Below are 17,948 nucleotides of genomic sequence, written 5' to 3'. Positions count from 1 at the left end.
TCGAGACTGGAGTCCATGGGCATTCCATTCAAAAATAGAGGCTTCTTTGAGCTGCTTTTCAAATGTTAATGCTGAGAGAGCCATTGTTCCTGCTACCATAGACTCTAGAACTGGAGTTAGCGCGTCCAGTACTTGGAGCGCATTCTGTGCTGCTGGTGCACGCAGGCCTAGCAGCACAGCGCAAATGACACTCAGGGGAGACTTCAGCATTACTATAACCTGCAATCCTTGGCCATAGTCGAGATCTTGGCCTTTCTCGGGATCAACAGTGGGCGCACAGCTTAGATATGGCATGGACTTCACTGGCACAGTGGACGTGCAAGGTTTCAGGAGTGCCGGCCAGGTATCGGCCGATCAGCAAGTGCGGCGTCATCAATTGTCGGGCTTCCTTGATTTAGGACGGCAGGAAGAGGAGGAGGACAAGATGCAGCAGTGCTAGAGGCCTCTCTACCAAATGTCACAGCTTTATTGGAAGTCCTTCGAAGACGTGGACGACGTTGTCGCACGTTAGCAGCGGCCTCTATATGCGTAGAATGGTCTGTCACCATTTGCTTCAGCACTGCTCGTTCATTCTTTAGGCAGCGGCAGTCTTTCAAGGAGGAATCATGTGGGCCACGGCATTTGGCACACTTCAGGGTAGTCGTGCGGCAAACGTCGCCACTATGTGACTAAGAGCATCTAGGACACATGATGGTGTTCTTGCAGACGCCCCTCACGTGTCCGATCCTCATGCACTGTCTGCATTGAAGTGGCTCGGGCACGAAAGGTCGCGCTAAGTGATCAAGATTTCTGGGCCCTCGACCACTTTCTCAGACTACTCCATCGCCCGAACTTGCGTTCTGGGGCCAGAGCTAGAGAGCATGGCCTCTCACAGCTCGAGAGAGGAAGCGGTAACTAGATCACCAGAGGTGGCTCTATTTTACAATCCCACAGGATGTGATCGTATCTGGCTCATCGGCCACAGTGTTTACAGTTCCGGTTGTACAGATCCGGATAAATGTGCCCTCGGAGTGATGGGGGTGCGTATCGATCCCGTCTGTAGACGACGCCATGTAACCTCTTGTTTTTTAGTCAGGCTATTGTCCGGAGGGGGGAAGTTCTCTCTAGTTTAAAATTATTGGTGAGACCATGATATGTCATCATGGAGTCCTTTCGTGAAATTCATGGAGCCAGACTCATCCACTGCCCAGTCGACGAAACCTCGGGCTAATAAGGGAGTAATCACTCATTGACATCCACCCAAGCTCTGCCATACGGCTACAAAGGAAAGCTATACAGCTTTCTCAGAAACTTTGGAGTTAAAGAAAAATTCGTCCTGGTCCGGGGTTCGAACCCGGGACCACCGCTTCACCGGAGCAGTCGCTCTACCAATTGAGCTAACCTGGACGGCAAGGTTATGGTAGGGCGAGAGCGAATTGATAACTCGAAGTGAGAACAGTCGTTGGTCAAATGTTTAGGGGCTTTCCTTTGTAGCCGTATGGCTGCGCTTGCGTGGATGTCAATGAGTGATTACTCCCTTATAACCAATCTACTCCACATTGGGGGATTCCCCTAAACATTTGACCAAACCTCGGGCTTTATTGCAGGCTGCCTCTTTCCCCGGATTCCCCAAATGGGTTGAAATCCATATCAGTTCGGAATAATTTGGTGAGAATTAGGACGCGTTGAGGATTCTAAGGGAGGTGTTCGTAATTCACCCCTTCGCGAAATTATTGATAGCCACTTTAGAGTCGCTGAGAATGATGCTCTCTTTTGTATGCGCTAGGGCGAGGGCTCTAGCCGCCTCTTCTGCCGTTTCAGAGGATTTCGTTTTGATTGTTCCCGAGGAGACGGGGTGACCATTCTCGTTTGTATTCTGCCGCATAGACATAAATTGTTCTGGCACACTGTCCTTATTTATTAAGTAAGGCTTTGGCTCGTGCTTGTCTTCTGCCCTCTTGATGTGTGGGGTGCATGTTTTTGGGAAGTGGTTTGATCAGTAGGGCCACAGGACGCAGCCCCGTGGCGTTCCTTTGATTTATAGTGTGATTTGGGCAGAGTTCAGTTGAGCTGAGTTAAGTCCTATGCTACAGGTGGGATTAGCCTTGCTTATTCTGCCGGCAATTGCTCCACTGTAGTGTCACTTACATGTTAATAATGTCCTAAAACCGGTCCGATCTATCCCGCTATGCGAACAGTCACTTATAATAGTGAATATTTTACTCCCGTAGTCGCCATCTGTGCACACAATCACTCACAGCAGAATATAATCCACTCCAGAAGTCACCATCTATGTACACATTCAATCACAGTGGAACATAATTCATTGCAGAGCCACCATTCATGCACACAATAACTCGCAGAATAACATAGTCCACTCCAGAAAACCCCATCTACGCACACATTCAATCGCAGTAGACCATAGACCGTCCCTGCTGACACCATTTAGAGTCAAGACCAGTGTCCTGCAGGAATGTTATAAGAGACGCGAAGCCTTCCTTTTGTAAGTCTGATTTCCACTCGGGTGGACAATGTCCTAAGCTGTACTGCGAAGGGCTCCTGTTCTCTAGAACAGGGGTTCTCAAACTGGGTTCCGCGGAACACAGGGGTTCCGCGGGCTGTCTTCTTGTGTTCCGCGAGAACCCTCACCGGCCCTGACCCGGCAGCTGATATGAGACTGGCTCTGAGTGCTACTGAGCCACGCTTTGACTTGCTCTTAAAAGGGAAGCAGTACGACCCATCACATTAGTATTTGTATTAATCTGTGCAATAAACATTTAACTTCTGCAGCTTTCTCTGCAAAAATGCACTCGACAACATTGCTGGTAAGTGAAAGCAGGGGGGTGGGGGGGGTTCCCTGGAACTTATTGAAGGCTTTTGGGGTTCCTCCAAGCAAAAAAGTTTGAGAACCCCTGCTCTAGAAGGAAGCGAACATCACACAACTTTCCGCGTTGTACTATTTGCAGAACATAGTATAATTTTCTACATCCCCGCACACAACCCATATAGAACATAGCGGAGATGATGTCATGCCCATCTTATGCCTCCAGGCAGGAGTACGAGCACAGCCTGTTTGAATTCGATGTAGTAGAGTGTCCTGGGATCTTCGGAGTCCCTTGGTCACGCATGGCTTGTGGGGCGCAAACCACCGGCTACAAAAATGATCCAGCACCTTTTTTCACAAGAGTCGGTTTGCATCTGGAGGGACTTTTTTGATGAATTTCTTGACAGAGCTTTATGGGCGAGACTGTCTGCCACCTCACTGCCTCTGACTCCTATCTGAAATGGCACCAATTGGATGTATAGAGTGAAGCCTCTCTTATGGAGATTCGCGACCAAGCGTAGAGAGCTTATAGACAAGGCTTCAGTAGGGAACCCACGCTCTAACCTCTGAAGGGCAGATTTTGAAACAGTTAGAATGACAACAGGTTGAGTCGGACAAGACTTTAACTACCGTAAAGCCGCGTCAATAGCACCTCTTTCGGCTGCTGTGAAGCATACGGCGGCAGTAATGCGTACAAACCACTTACAGTCCAAAGGAGGCATGTAAAAAGCCGCTACGGTAGCTTGTTTGACCTTGTCCACAGAACCATCCGTGAAAATTTGAAAAATGACGGGCATACTCTTTTTCCAAATGTTCAAGTACGAGCGAACGCGTTGGCTGCCAAAGGAGAGCTGCGCATTGCGCTCAAATAGGCAATTGTGACCTTACAGTCGAGGGTCGGAAAACACCACAGTGGTTGCCACCGTTTCCTTCGCCTTGGAACATTAAGGCCTAAAGAAATAAGAGTATTAAGTTCCAAGTAGGCCTTCGACTGATATCGCTTGGAAAGCCGCTGGAGAATGGATTGCACAGCTACCATCTCTAGCAAGATGCATTAGTAGTCTCTGTGAAGCGATAAGGTTAAGAAGTTTCGACAGTTACTGCCTTGCTCGCAGCCGCCTGAGGAACTCCAATGGCTCTTCTTAGGCCCTTTCTATGGAAAACCTCGAGACGTTGAAGCTGTGATGCCGAGGGGGAAATTAAAGGTAATTGATAATTATACGACTGACCAACAGCGCTTCATGAAGTTGGACCATTGAAGAAGGATGGTTTCCGCTTTGCTCACTCGCAAATCTACGGATCACATTGAGACGCGAAGTTGAGATGAGACAACCTCGGCGATAGGTTTTCGCCACTGTAGGCGGCAGTCAATCATAACGCCCTGAAAACGCGTATGATTTAATTGACGGAAGCAAGAGTGACCAAGGTCTATCTTCAACTGCGCTTGACGTCTTCCTACATCTCGAAACAAAACAAAGCCGGATTTTTCCGTGATAGAGACAATCCCACACCCTGAAGGTAAGCTTGTACCTAAAGTACAGCCTGTCAAGCTATCAAGGCGAATCGCTGGCGTTGGTAGCCAGTAATCCAAATACAAATGTCGTCACCATATATTGACATACGCACTTGCCTTAAATTCTTTTTTCAACTAATCGGGAAGGCCAGCCATTGCGACGTTAAAAAGCGTGCGGGAAAGAACACCTCCTGGATGCACACCTCGTGATAGAACCCGTTAGGTGCTTATGGTACTTCCTAACCGTACATGAACCGCACGATCACTGATAATCATGTGAATGGATCTTAAAATATGGCCCTGTAAGCCCGTGCCATGCAAACTGTGCAGAATTGAGCTCTGAAGCACGTTGTCATAAGCTTTTGCAACGTCAACAAAAATGGCTAAGGTGGAAAGGCCGAAAGCTCTCCGGTGTTCAATGTGACTCACGAAGTCTAAGACGCTATCTTGGGCACTAAGACCCCGGCGGAAGCGTCTCATACATTTTGGCAGTGCCTTGCTGTCCTCAAGACACCACGATAAGCGTTCATTTGTCAGTTTCTCCATCAATTTAGCTACACAGGAGGTTAATGACACAGGGTGATACGAGGCAAAGTTCGTCATGTCTTTGCCAGGCATCAGTACTGGAGCTACATATGCCACCTTCCATGACGGAGGCACATCGCCAGTCTCCCAAACTCGATTGATGAAGTTTAGGAGCTCTTTCCTGAGTTCCAGGGGCAGATTATGAATCTCCGGAAATTTCGACCACCTGGGGTTCTTTAACGTGCACGGACATCGCACAGTACACGGGCCTCTAGAATTTCTCCTTCGAAGAAATTCCGCCGCCGCGGCCGGGTTCGAACTCACGTCTTTTGGGTTAGCAGCCGAGCACCATAACCACTGAGCCACCGCGGCGGCAGACACCGTTGGGACCTGGTGCACACCAGCACCGCAGGCCACTGAGCGCAGTCAGAAGCTCCCTAAGCGTGAGCGAGACGTCCATGATAGACCTGGAGGAAGCGGGTGGTGTATATATATCCATTTGAGAATTAGCACGTACAAGGCGCGTCCGCAAATTCCTCTGCTAAGAACGCAGTAGGTTTATCCTTGCGCATCGCAAGAGCTTCAAAAGGCTTCCAAGGGCGAGATTCTCAAGGAAGGCTGCCAATAACTCTCCATATTCTCGTCATCGATGAGAACACAGTCAAACTAGCGCAGAATGAGGCCCATTGCGACCTGTAGAGCTTGTTCGTGTGCAATCTAATGGCATAATTCAGCCTATTGAAGGCCTCCTTCAAGTTCCTGTCGTGTTTCTTCCACTTGACTTGTCGCTCCGCCCTTCTCGCTGCGCAAAGGTTCCTGAGTTTTAAATCCGGGGCCGGGAAATGATAAGGTAACTTGACCGCTACAGTTGCTGCCATCTTACTCGAAACCGTTTTGTCAATAACATCCCGAGAAACACGTTCTAGGTGCTCTCTGTACTTGTCCCAGTTGACCACATTGCTGATTTTAGGACCACGCATACGAAAAACGGCAGCAAACACAAAAATTGGATAAGGATCACTTCCCACGCGGTCAGGTGCTGTTGACCACCTCACGCGGACGTCAAATGAATGCAAAGTCAGGTCTATAGCTGTCGCTAAGGTTGGAAGCAGGGAAGAAAGAGTGGCTTCCTTCGATGGCAACACACAGGTCTAAACTGTCAATAACGCCTACGAGTTGGCGTCCACGGGAGTCCGTCTTCCTGTCACCCTAGATGGCATGATGGGCGTTGAAATCAGCGCAGATAGTTCGACGAGGTGGGGAGCGGTCGCAGAGCTGCTGTAGATGCAAATCCACATCTGCTTTCTTCCGCGGTGACATGTACACTGATACACTAGACAGGGTTCGAAAGCCGGGCTCTATTCTCACAGCCGCTACCACGATGTCCTCCGTGCTAAGGTCGGCAACGCTTAAAGAAACATGTGGGATATCCCTTTTTATGTAAAGCGCGGCAATTCCTGCAGGATATGACTTTATGCTGTAGTTTTAATGGGCGATATATCCAGTGAACCATCCGCTTGGCAGGCAAGCTTCCGACAGGGCTAGTACTGGAACACAAGTCTCTTTCAAGAATAGTTTCAGTTCAGCTTACCGACTTAAAATCCCAGCGCAGTTCCATTACAATATAAACGATCCTTTTGGGTGGATATTAGGCTCATGAGGCTGAACACCATTCACATCAGATCCAGAGGAACTTCACTGCGAACGTGGTAATCATGGACTCAGAAGAAAGCACAAGCTGTAGGAAGCTCTTCAGGTTACCAGGTCGCATTCCTGAACATGTGAACGCAGAGTCCCAAACAAAACATGAAGAATGTCAGGCACACCTTGATTTTTGAGCTCCTTTTTTTGCGCACCGCAATCACAACTTCGAGGAACATTGAACGATATTCGACGGTGCAGAGCGCTCACACGGAAGGGGCAGCCTCCAAAACTCACCAGATGATCACCACCACAATTGGTACAAGAAAAATCGGCCTTGCTGGCTTTAAAGTCATGGTCGCCACCGCACCGCTTACAGCGTCGGTCCTTTATGCCAACTTTAGCCACATGCCCAAACCGTTGTCATCTAAAAAACCGTGGAGGAGCTTCAGTGGAATCGGCAACTGCGTGTTTAGTGAATTTCCGATCAATGTTTTCGGGGCGCTCTGAGTTGGGAGCGAAAGTCAGCCCGATGGAGTTGGTAGGTTACGCAGCCGATTCGTTTTCTTGAGGCTCCACACGACGCACGATTCGTTTCACATGCAGAACACCTTGTGGTTTCAAGTAATCAAGTAGGTCACTTTCTGAACACCACTTTCTGACACCCTTAATAACACAGGTGTTCTCCTTCATGTAGGAATGGGGCAACCACACTTTAACCTTGATGTCACCAATCTGAGAGCACTGCAGCAGCTTGTCAACCTGCTCTTCCATTGAGACATCAAGCTGAAGAGCCCCTTGCATAGTGAACCGACTACGAATCGGAGCTGAACCCAGCAATGATTGAATGGCCACGAAAAGCAAGATGGGATTCCGCTTTCTTAAATCAACCCCTTTCTCTGTGGTGTCAACCACTACCGGGGTCCCGACCGTTCGGTGCTTGCGGTGACTCATCAACTTAAAGCCCTCGTTGTCCACGTCAGCCATATCGGCCAATGACTCGTCACCGTCCACTATCGTTCACTCACCCCCACTGAACGAAAAGGTCTCGCTGGACGGGTGGTCGTCTCCGTGTTCTGGCCAATCCACGCCCTGCGAAGCCATGGCCGCCTCTTCCGAGCCAGCCTGCTTAGATTGGCATGGTCCCTTCACACATGCCGGCGCCGGAGCAGTCATACTCTTCCCATAGGGACAGTACCGCCTTTCAGATGCAGCCGTCTTCGAATATTCAAATAAAACTAGGTAAAAAAGGCAAAATTAGGTAAATAACCAGAGCTGAGGCGACAATAGGTCGAACAACGTCTTCGTCTTCCTCTTTCCCCTGGGCAGACTGTGCTGTTCCGGCCGCCATCACTGCTGTTCTATCAGTGAGGAAGGATCGGATGTAGTTGTACGCCCTTTCTCCGGGGTTGATTTCTTACAAGTTTGTCAAAATGCCTTTGTGGGTGACGTCGTCGAAAGCTTCAATCAGGTCTAAACCCAATATAGCTTTCGTTCCTGTTCCCTCGTCAGCTTCAATTATGTCCTTGTTAAGCTGCAAGAGGACGTCCTGAGTAGATAGTTTGGCCCTGAATTACAACATTGTTTTAGTAGGATGTTCATGTCCTCCGCATAGTTTAAGAATTTGTTGAGGATGACATGCTCCATTTGTTTGCCTAGACATGACGTTAATGAAATTGGGCGTAGATTTTCAGTGCTGAGTTTCTTACACGCTTTAGGATAAAAGTAACTTTCACGTGCTTCAACTCTTGTGGTACGTTTCCTGCGAGCCAGTATTTCTTCATAAGGTCTGTAACTGCCACGATCGACGTTGTGTTTAAGTTCCTAGGAGTCTTATTTGTTACTTTGTCTGGTATTGTCGCAGATGTCCGCAGTTTTCTAAATAAGTACCAGACTTCTGCGTCTTTGATGTCTGCGTTTAAATTTGGATAAGCAATCCCCCGCTAATCTTGTCATCAGTGGTGCCGAGAAGAAAACAGTCAAAAAGTGAGCTCGATTTGGAATCTAAGCCGCGTACCTTTAAGGCCATCGGCATGACAGCATGGTAAACTGGCATCACTTTGTGAAGAACTAAGCGGCCACTCTCAGTGGGCGCTATGACAGGTGAAATTCAGCAGTTGTAGTGTGCTCTTAGAAGCCATTTAGCATGTAAATGTTGAATTCCAGGACACCAGGGCCAATTTGGTAGCGAAATTTTCTATCATTTGTTATGATTTTTTGTTTTGATGAGGACGAACGGTACCGGACAAAATATTCATGCTCAGAACGGAACATTCGGCCATGTCTGCGCGCAGGACAAAATAGGAAGGTGCAGTAAAGTGGCAATACGATGTGCAGAATAACAAAGGTAGGATGAACAAATGCCTCATGTTCAGTTGCTACTCGTCTCGGCCCACAGCACGAAATTAGGCGTCGTGTTCCGCGAGTCGTTGCCGATTGAATGAATCCTGCCTTCTTGTACTCTCTGACGTTACAGATATCCAAAGTAGAGGAAGCGTTCCCTGTATCAGGATTATACCGAAGGAAACAGTAAGTGGATCGTACGGGTTTTAAATATGACTTCGTCGCTTGATGTGCCTGTGTAATTCCTTCTTCCCCCACAGGCGAGTGCCCTTAAAGGTAGAGTGATATCATGCGTCTACCCTTGCCTCTCTATTCCTCCGAGACATGAAAATGAGGAAGACGGAACGCCGTGCTGGGTAGGCGTACTTTGCATTTCCTTTCTTTGTTCAACTACTTTCCTTTTTCCATGAAGTAGCCACTTAACACTGCCACATAACAGAACCCACATATCTATTATTACCATATATTATCGAATTAAGCTTGTTTGATTTCGCTGCTTTAATTACTGTTTTCTTGAGGCTCCAAATCCAACGGAACAGGCAGAGTCGCACCGTAGGTGCATGTATATATAATTCATTCTTTTGAGTTTTTCTCTTTCTAAAGTAAAATATGAATAATGCGGTGAGGTCGGACGAAATGTTCTTGCACCTTCGACATGGCGTCACACTTTTTAGACAGCTGCAATCAAAACGCTCAGATACGTGGTCCAATGGCATAGTGCAAACTCTTTCACCTACCCCACCTGACTGCCACGGACCACCTATTCCTAAACTACATTCATTCGTATCGCGAACCTTGAATCATTTTTGGCATAATTATGCTCGCAACTCTTTTATGTATTATAGTCTACATCTTCCTTTTTTGTCGCCCTCCTTTCTTCTCTCTCTTATCTCCGCTGGAATAGCGACTGTATAGAAATGCTTTTTAATTTCAAACACTTGAAAATGTATTTCAAATAACTGCTTTTTCGTTTGATTTTTGGCAATACCTAGAACAAACTCAAGCACGGTAAATGCCACAAAGGTTCATGCAAGTCATAGCAGCCTTGCAGTTCCCGGCCACATTCTCACCGGACAAGACTCCAGAGCTTTTTCCCAACATAACTGTGAGGCCACCCAACGAGTGCCACTTTCGACTGCACCGATAGTTTCTTTCCGTGTCAAATAATAAATTTGTGTGCCCGCACGGCTATGCTCCATGCGTCTTCTTGAACTTACCGCTCCTTTTCTACTCACATTTGTTTCTGGTGTACGGGACACCGCGAACCAGGCTTTTTCAAGGAATGAAGGAGCCAACGAATTGACTCTAGGTCTCCCTTTCCGAGCTGGCTCCCATTCCCCTCACACACAAGCAACTCGGACAAAGACAGTCTGATAGGATACAGGGATGTAGTTCAGCTCTATAGATTAAACCGGAAGCTATAGGCGGAAGCAAATCGCTAGCTCAGCAAAACGAAGGAAACAGTTTCGAGCTGGTTACAGACGGGTGCATATCCGAATCCACAAACATTAAGCAAATGGTACCCGCTGCAATACTGCGGCGAACGCAAAATTTGGAAGAGACAGGCGAACATGAACTGCATGATATGGACATCCACACACTTAGAAAACAATCCAGGGACATTTGAAATGAAGAAAAATGGGAGGATCTGGTGCTCAGCTCAGAGCCACATTGGCGAAAAGAAGACATCAGTCAAGCCCAGGCAACCGCCAAGTCTCACGGGAACGTTGCCGACATCTGGCCTTGGAGGTTAAACCTCCTGGAATTTGACTGAAGAAATAAAGTTTTCTCTCCTTCTCTGGTGTACGGAAGGCAGCGGTCTCTTCACTCTTTATTAACGCAGATTCAGTTGTATGCCTGGTTAACGAAGATTCGTGTTCCGGTCGCAGAAATGCTCCACAAACTTCAGAAGAATAAAAGACAAAGCGCCGTATCAGTATGCGGTCGAACAAAGGTATGCGTAGCCCCCAAGACCAATAGCACGTGCCATACTGTCTATGCCATGTAAGTTAATAAAACAACATCATCATCATCATCAGCCTCACTACGCCCACTGCAGGACAAAGGACAAAAGCTCCTCCCGTGTCTCCTCGTTGCCCGTCGCCCCCCCCCCCCCCCCCATCACCGCAAACTTCTCTTCGAATCCATTCCATTACCCTTAAGGAAAACCGGTTGTTTTGCCTTCGCATTATATGCCCTGCCCAAGCGCATTTCTTCCTCTTGATTTCGACTAGGATGTCATTATCCCGCTCTTGTTCCCTCACCCACCCCGCCCGCTTCCGAACTCTTAACGTTACACCTATCATTTTTCTTTCCGTGGCTCACTGCGTGGTCCTTAACTTCAGCTGAACCCTCTTCGTTATCCTCCACGTTTCTAACCCATAGGTGAGTACCAGTAAGCTACAGCTGTTGTATACTTTTCTTTTTAGAGATATCGGTAAACTGTCATTCATGATCTAAGAGAACTTGACACAAGCACTCCACCCCATTGTTATTCTTCTAGTGATTTCCCTCTCATGATACCGATCGTCTGTAACTACTTGCGGCAAGTAGACATATTCCCATATTACTTCAGGCACCTCTATACCAGTTGTGAACTGCTGTTCCTTTGCTAGACTGTTGAACACTACTTTGGTTTTCTGGGTGTTAAATTTTAGACCCACCGTTCTCCTCTGCCTGTCTGACTCATTAATCATGCTTTGCAGTTCATGTCCTGAGTGACATAGCATGGCAGTGTCATCAGCGAATCGCCGCTTACTTAGGTATTCTCCATTAACTCTTATCCCAGCTGTTCAAAATTCAGGCCTCGGAATGCCTCCTCTAAACAAGCCGTGAATAGCATTGGCGAGATCGTCTCTCCCTGCATGACACCCTTCCTTATTGGAATTTTATTCCTTACTTTGTGGAGGACTGTGGTAGCTGTGCAGTCGTTATAGATATCTTCCAATATTTGCGCATAACACGCTTCTATACCCTTAGTGCGCAATTCCTGCATGACAGCAGAGGTTTTCACTGAGTCAAATGCTTTCTCGTAAACAATGAAGGCTATATATTGGGGTCGGTTATATTCTGCGCATTTGTCTATCACCTGATTGCAAGTGTGATTACGGCCTTGTGTCGAGTATCTTTACGAAAGCCTGCCTCATCATTTGGTTGATTGAAGTCTAAGGTTGTCCTGACACTACTAGCGGTTACCTTAGTAAATACTTTGTAGGCAATGGACAGTAAACTGATCACCCTGTAATTTTTCAAGTCCTTGAGATCTCCTGTCTTTTGAAGTAAGATAATATTAGCGTTGTTCAGAGCTTCTGGTACGCTTGAGGTCACAAGGCGTATGCAGGGTGGCTAGTGTTTCTAGCATAATCTCCCCTCCGTCCTTCAATAAATCTGCTGTTACCTGATGTTCACCAGCTGCTTCCCCCTTTGAATTGCTCCTAAGGCTTTCTTCACTTCCTCTTTCGTTACTGGCGGGAAGCCCCATTGCTGTTCGCTACTGTCTCTCTCATTAACGCTAAAGCTTTGATTGCATTGGCTACTGTATAGATACGTGTGGAACTCTTCAGCTATTTTGACTATCTTATTCATATTGCTAATGGCATTGTCTTCTTTGTCTCTTCACGCATACATCTGGTTTTTAGCTGTGCCTAATTTAATTTTCACCGTTCTGAGACTCACTCCGTTCTTCCAGACTTCCTAAGGCAGCAGTCTAGGAGAATAATCTGCGAACAGCCGCCGCGGTGGCTCAGTGGCTATGGTGCTCGGCTGCTGGCCCGAAAGACGCGGGTTCGATCCCGGCCGCGGCGGTTGAATTTCTTTGGAGGAGAAATTCGAGGCCCGTGTACTGTGCGATGTCAGTGCACGTTAAAGAACCCCAGGTGGTCGAAATTTCCGGAGCCCGCCACTACGGCGTCTCTCATAGCCTTAGTCGCTTTGGGACGTTAAACCCCATAAACCAACCAACCTAATCTGCGAACAATTGTGGGCACATTGTTGCATTTTCAACAGCGGTAAGTCTACTAAAAAGACTGTTGACAAACAAGGGGTATTCTTCATGGCCTTCGTGCCAACAGCGGCGACAGATAATCTGAATGCCATCAATAGACAGCGGCTGACCAAGCACTTCGACAAGATGCTTCCAGGATAAATACTAGAGGTCAGAGTACGCGCTTAGATGAATATCATGTGAATATCATGGAAGCTGACGTGAATTTCCAGGCGCCATCAGTGAGCAAGGTGAAAGAAATTTATGCTTTTGGTGACGAGTGATGTCATTGCTGGTGCTGACCAAGAGATAACTGACAGCAGTGACCTCGGAACGCTGAGCTTTGAGCGCTGAGCTATCGGACGCGTGGCGCATCCGAGTGCACAAGCAGGAATAACCTAACGTAGCGGTACTGACTTTCGAGGGGCGCAACGTTCCGCGTTACGTCCACTATAACGCAGAACTGACTCCCGTCAAGCAGCACAAAAAAAACAGTGCCAGCGGCTACCGTGGCTGCACTCTGGGGCACCTGGTGGACAACTGTCCGACTCCGATCACAGAAAGATGCGGCCTTTCCGGCCAAAACGTGGGAGTTGGTACTTAAGGAATGGTCCACTGTTGCAATCCCATCTGCATAATACTAAAATACTAGACGCTTCACAGCCCTAATATGAAAAGTAAACATTGTTCGTAACATGACACTATATCGAGCGCAAAATTAGCCGAAGTAAACTTTCGGTCAAATAGGCCTCGCTGATATCTGTAATGGGCTAATTCCCGTGTATGCAGAATTGGTAATTCTCTGCTTAGCATTCATGCACCCCTGGGAGCTGGCGCAGTGGATCAGCAGTTAAACAAAGCGCCACTGCCTGCGATAGCAGGGCCTTTGATTAGTGGGCTTTGTGCGACCCAGGTTGCCCTGCGCAGGCTACCTCTCTCGACCAGCAATTAATTTACCTCCCACCTGCCACGCTGCGCAGTTTGCTCAAAATCCGGTGGGCAGGTTGTGACGAAGCCACGAGGTCACGTGGCACAGGTGCTCCACCCGCCTCCCAAGTTGCCTTTCTGGGAATTTTTCGTAGATTTTTCGCTCATTGTCAACGGCGCCGACGACGCCGGGTTTTCTGCGACATGAGCTGCTTAATGCTTAAAAAATAGCTGATCGTTTTAACGCCTTTTAATAAGTTTCGGTGAGGTAGCACACTCTTTCATCATCGTTATGTTAACAGAGACATGGTGCAGAGATGAATGATATATACTGGCTTCCATCATACGACACATTTTACTTGAATCGCCCCGCTAGCAGCGGTGGCAAAGTGCGCATTCTGACAAGAAAGATGCACACATGCGAACTTTTACACGAATATTCAAAAACAAGTAACGATTATGAATTTCTGTCCATCAAATTAACACGGTGACTGCTGAAAGTTATCCACCACCAAATGATTAAATCTAGGCTTTCATTCATTGTTCAGACACATTTTTACTTGCTGTGTAATAATTATTGTAATGTCATATGCGGCGGTGACATTAATATTGATATGATGAAATATGATTCCTCAAAAATGAAGTTACATATGAAGAGTGGATTTATTAATGGGCCACGGCGACCAGCGCAGGCAGCGGTCAGGTCGTAGCAGGACGGCAGAACCAGCCGAAGGAAGCAGCTCCAGCCCGAGACTCGCGCCCGAACCACCAGCGATAACGACGAAGTGCGGCACTACGGAGTCGTCCTCTGCTTCTTCTTACACATAGTATATTCACATGCAGTGGTTTTCTTATTGTAATTCAGCTTCCAACAAAGAAACTCACATATTTGGGCTCTTTTACTGATTTATCTGGGACGAGCAGAGCATCTCCGCTGATGATATTAAATCACTCAGGAGTACACTCTTCAGATATCAGCGACCACGTAACTGCATTTTTCTGCTCAAAATGACTCGTAGGTGTAGAGATGCAAAATTTAAAGAAATTTTGAATGGCATGGAAAAAAAAACGTTTTTTTCAGGGTTTTTTTTCATGAAACATTGGAAATTTTGCAAAACGGGACAAATACGGATTTATTTGCAACAGCACAACGATCAAAAATGCTCCGAAGTTCAGTCGAATATGCAGTTATAGATGTCATATTGTGAAACGAACTTCTTGTTCTATTGCACCAAGAAAAGGAACATGAAAACTGATCTAGAAGTCACTCCATATTGGACTCAGAGTCACTGTCGCTGGATGCGGCACTAAGCGCAGCAGCATGGATTGAAGCTGTGTCCACAGCTAGGTTCGACTGCACATACACAAGCTTCTAATAAGGGAGTAATCACTCATTGACATCCACCCAAGCGCAGCCATACGGCTACACAGGAAAGCTATACAGCTTCCTCCGTAACTTCGCAGTTAAAGTAAAAGAAAAACACAAGCTTCGAACGCGTTCCCTGAAAGCCTGTTGCGTGTCCTTGTATGGACGTTTCCGAAACGGGACCAGTTTCGTTCGCAGCTGGCCGATTATGGTGGTATCTGCAGCAGTCAGCAAGTTAGCGGCTGGTTGGTGCAAAGGCCTTGCCACCAGGTAGATGGGGCCACGTGCTTCGCTGAAGACCCCTGTCCTGGACCAAATTCCTGCGGATGTCCTGTACTCTGCTACGTTGGAAATCAAGAAGCTAGGCTTGTATTTGGCTAAAACCGCCTACGTGCACAACAGCCTATGTTATTTATGCCATGTGTGTAGCGTTGTAGAATTTGCAGCCATTTTGTCTACTTCAGCCGTGAATTCAAGTATTAGTGTCTTTTTAAGTCAAGCCTGGATCTTTTACGTTATCTGGCCTTCAACCCGTGTACTCGCAGCACGAACGTTTTAAAAGCACTACCTGGAACCGGCGGTGACGACTGCTCTCCAATCGTTCAACGATGCACGCTGTAATGGTTTTCAAAGCAAAAACAAAAACCTAAGCTAAAAGCAAGCAATCATAAAACCTTGAAATTGCATTGTTAAATTTTCGTGTTTTTTTTTTCATTTTTCTCGTTTGAAAGAAACGAAAAAAAAACGTTTTTTTTTTTTTCAAAAATTGCAGTGTTTTTTTCAGGCCTTCACATCTCTACTCGTAGGTGGCAACGAACACCTACGAAGAATAGATGCACAAAATATAATTTCTAACGGAATATTTCAACACCTCGTGATAAAATCATCGAAGCCTCCTGAAATAGCGCGCTTGAAATTAAGACTGGATTTATTATTGATGACAAGTTTCTAGGCATTCTGAAACGAATATATGAAGCGAGTTTTCCGACGGTGCGCCTTAAGAGAAAAAAGTATCTGGCAGCCATAAGTTACACCAAAACTCAACACAAAAATGCGGCAGCAAAAATTATTGTTGCAGTAATTTATCATAAATAAAGTAACAATAAAGTAATAATAATAAATTTATCATAAATCATTTATCATAAAAAAAAAACCTATCCTGCTCTACCCAACTGGCCCTCATTACTCATGACATCAGTTCTAGTATGGACACGAACACACCCGTCGACGCTCTTTTCTTAGACTTTGAAAAAGCTTTCGACAAAGTTTCCCATCAACGCCTCTTATTTAAACTTTCGCGTCTAAACCTCCACCCACTAGTATGCGATTCGCTCCGGAATTTCTTGACTAACCGCCAACAGTATGTATGGGCTAACAATCATGCATCTTCCATCTCCCCTGTTACCTCCGGCGTACCTCAAGGCACGGTTTTAGGACCTCTACTATATTTAATTTACATCAACGACCTTTCAAGTAATCTATCTTCCACCGTTCGTTTGTTCGCCGACGACTGCGTCATCTACCGGAGCATCACTTGTAACAGAGACACTTACCATCTGCAGTGCGACATAAAACTTGTGGAAGCGTGGTGCGCAAACTGGCTAATGTCTTTAAACGTTAATAAAACAACGCTAGTATCATTTCATCGTCGTCAATCGTATCCTACTCCCAATTACACCCTTCGCGGTTCCATGATATCACACGCATCTTCATATAAAAATTTATGCGGTAGCCTAACACAGGATTTCTCTTGGGCCACCCACATAATCAACATAACCAACGAAGCCAACCGTATTCTTGGTTATCTAAAGTGTAACTTGCGTTTGGCACCTGCTTCCGTAAAACTGTCCGCGTATTTAACCCTTGTTCGTCTTAAACTTGAATATTCATGTTCAGTCTGGGACCCCCAACAAATTAACCTAGCCAAAACCCTTGAGTACGTCCAGAGCCGCGCGATAAGATTCGTATATTCCGATTACTCATATCATACGAGCGTAACAGCATTGAAAACAAAAGCTAACCTCCCCAGCCTTGAATCCCGTCGAAAAATAGCCAGACTCTGCCTTTTCCACAAGTTTTATCATTCGCATTTCAGCCAATCCGTTATCACCCCTGCACAGCGCCTTTCACTTCGCATCAATCATCCGAAAGCTGTTCATACACCTCGAGCATCTACTTCTGCGCACCTAAAATCATTCTTCGCCCAGACCGCAAGAGATTGGAACGACCTCCCCGCTGAAGCTTTCATCCATCCTGGCCTGGAATACTTGAAATCATTCATCACTGATTTTTTTCAATGATATGTATGCCCACCCGTCATGTAATGCCCCTAGTGGGCCTTTGAGGTACTAATAAATAAATAAATAAATAAATAATAACCCCATACAATTTAGAGACTTCAAAACATATAGGAATCCTCCTAATATGGATCTATCAATGGCAAAGCGCGAATATTACAAAAACTTTTTCAATTCCGCTTCAATCTGCACCGACGTCGTGTGGAAAAGACTAAACGCCCTGATAAATTAGAACGTTCTACAAACGAGCGTTCATAAATTACAGGTAAATAATGCAGATAAATAAAACTGCAGATAAATAATGCAGAGTTGACTGAGAAACTTTAGCTGCCGAATTTAATCAGTATTTTGTAGATATCGTACAAAAACCCAGCGTGTCCAATCATCTAACGAATGTGCTGTGGAACGGGTTCTTTATATTCCTTGAAGCTGTTAGTGAGAATGCTGTAACCACCGTAATATTCGAATTAAAGAATAGTAGCGCTAGCAACATTGATGGCTTTCAGGTGAAACCTGTGAAGTATGTTACTGCCCTTCTTACCCCGATCATA

Source organism: Amblyomma mixtum, chromosome 2 (assembly GCF_055824585.1).
Source record: "Amblyomma mixtum isolate Tamu chromosome 2, ASM5582458v1, whole genome shotgun sequence".
Lineage (NCBI taxonomy): Eukaryota > Metazoa > Arthropoda > Arachnida > Ixodida > Ixodidae > Amblyomma > Amblyomma mixtum.
The sequence above is the reverse complement of the archived record's forward strand: the minus strand, read 5'-3'. Positions refer to the sequence as shown.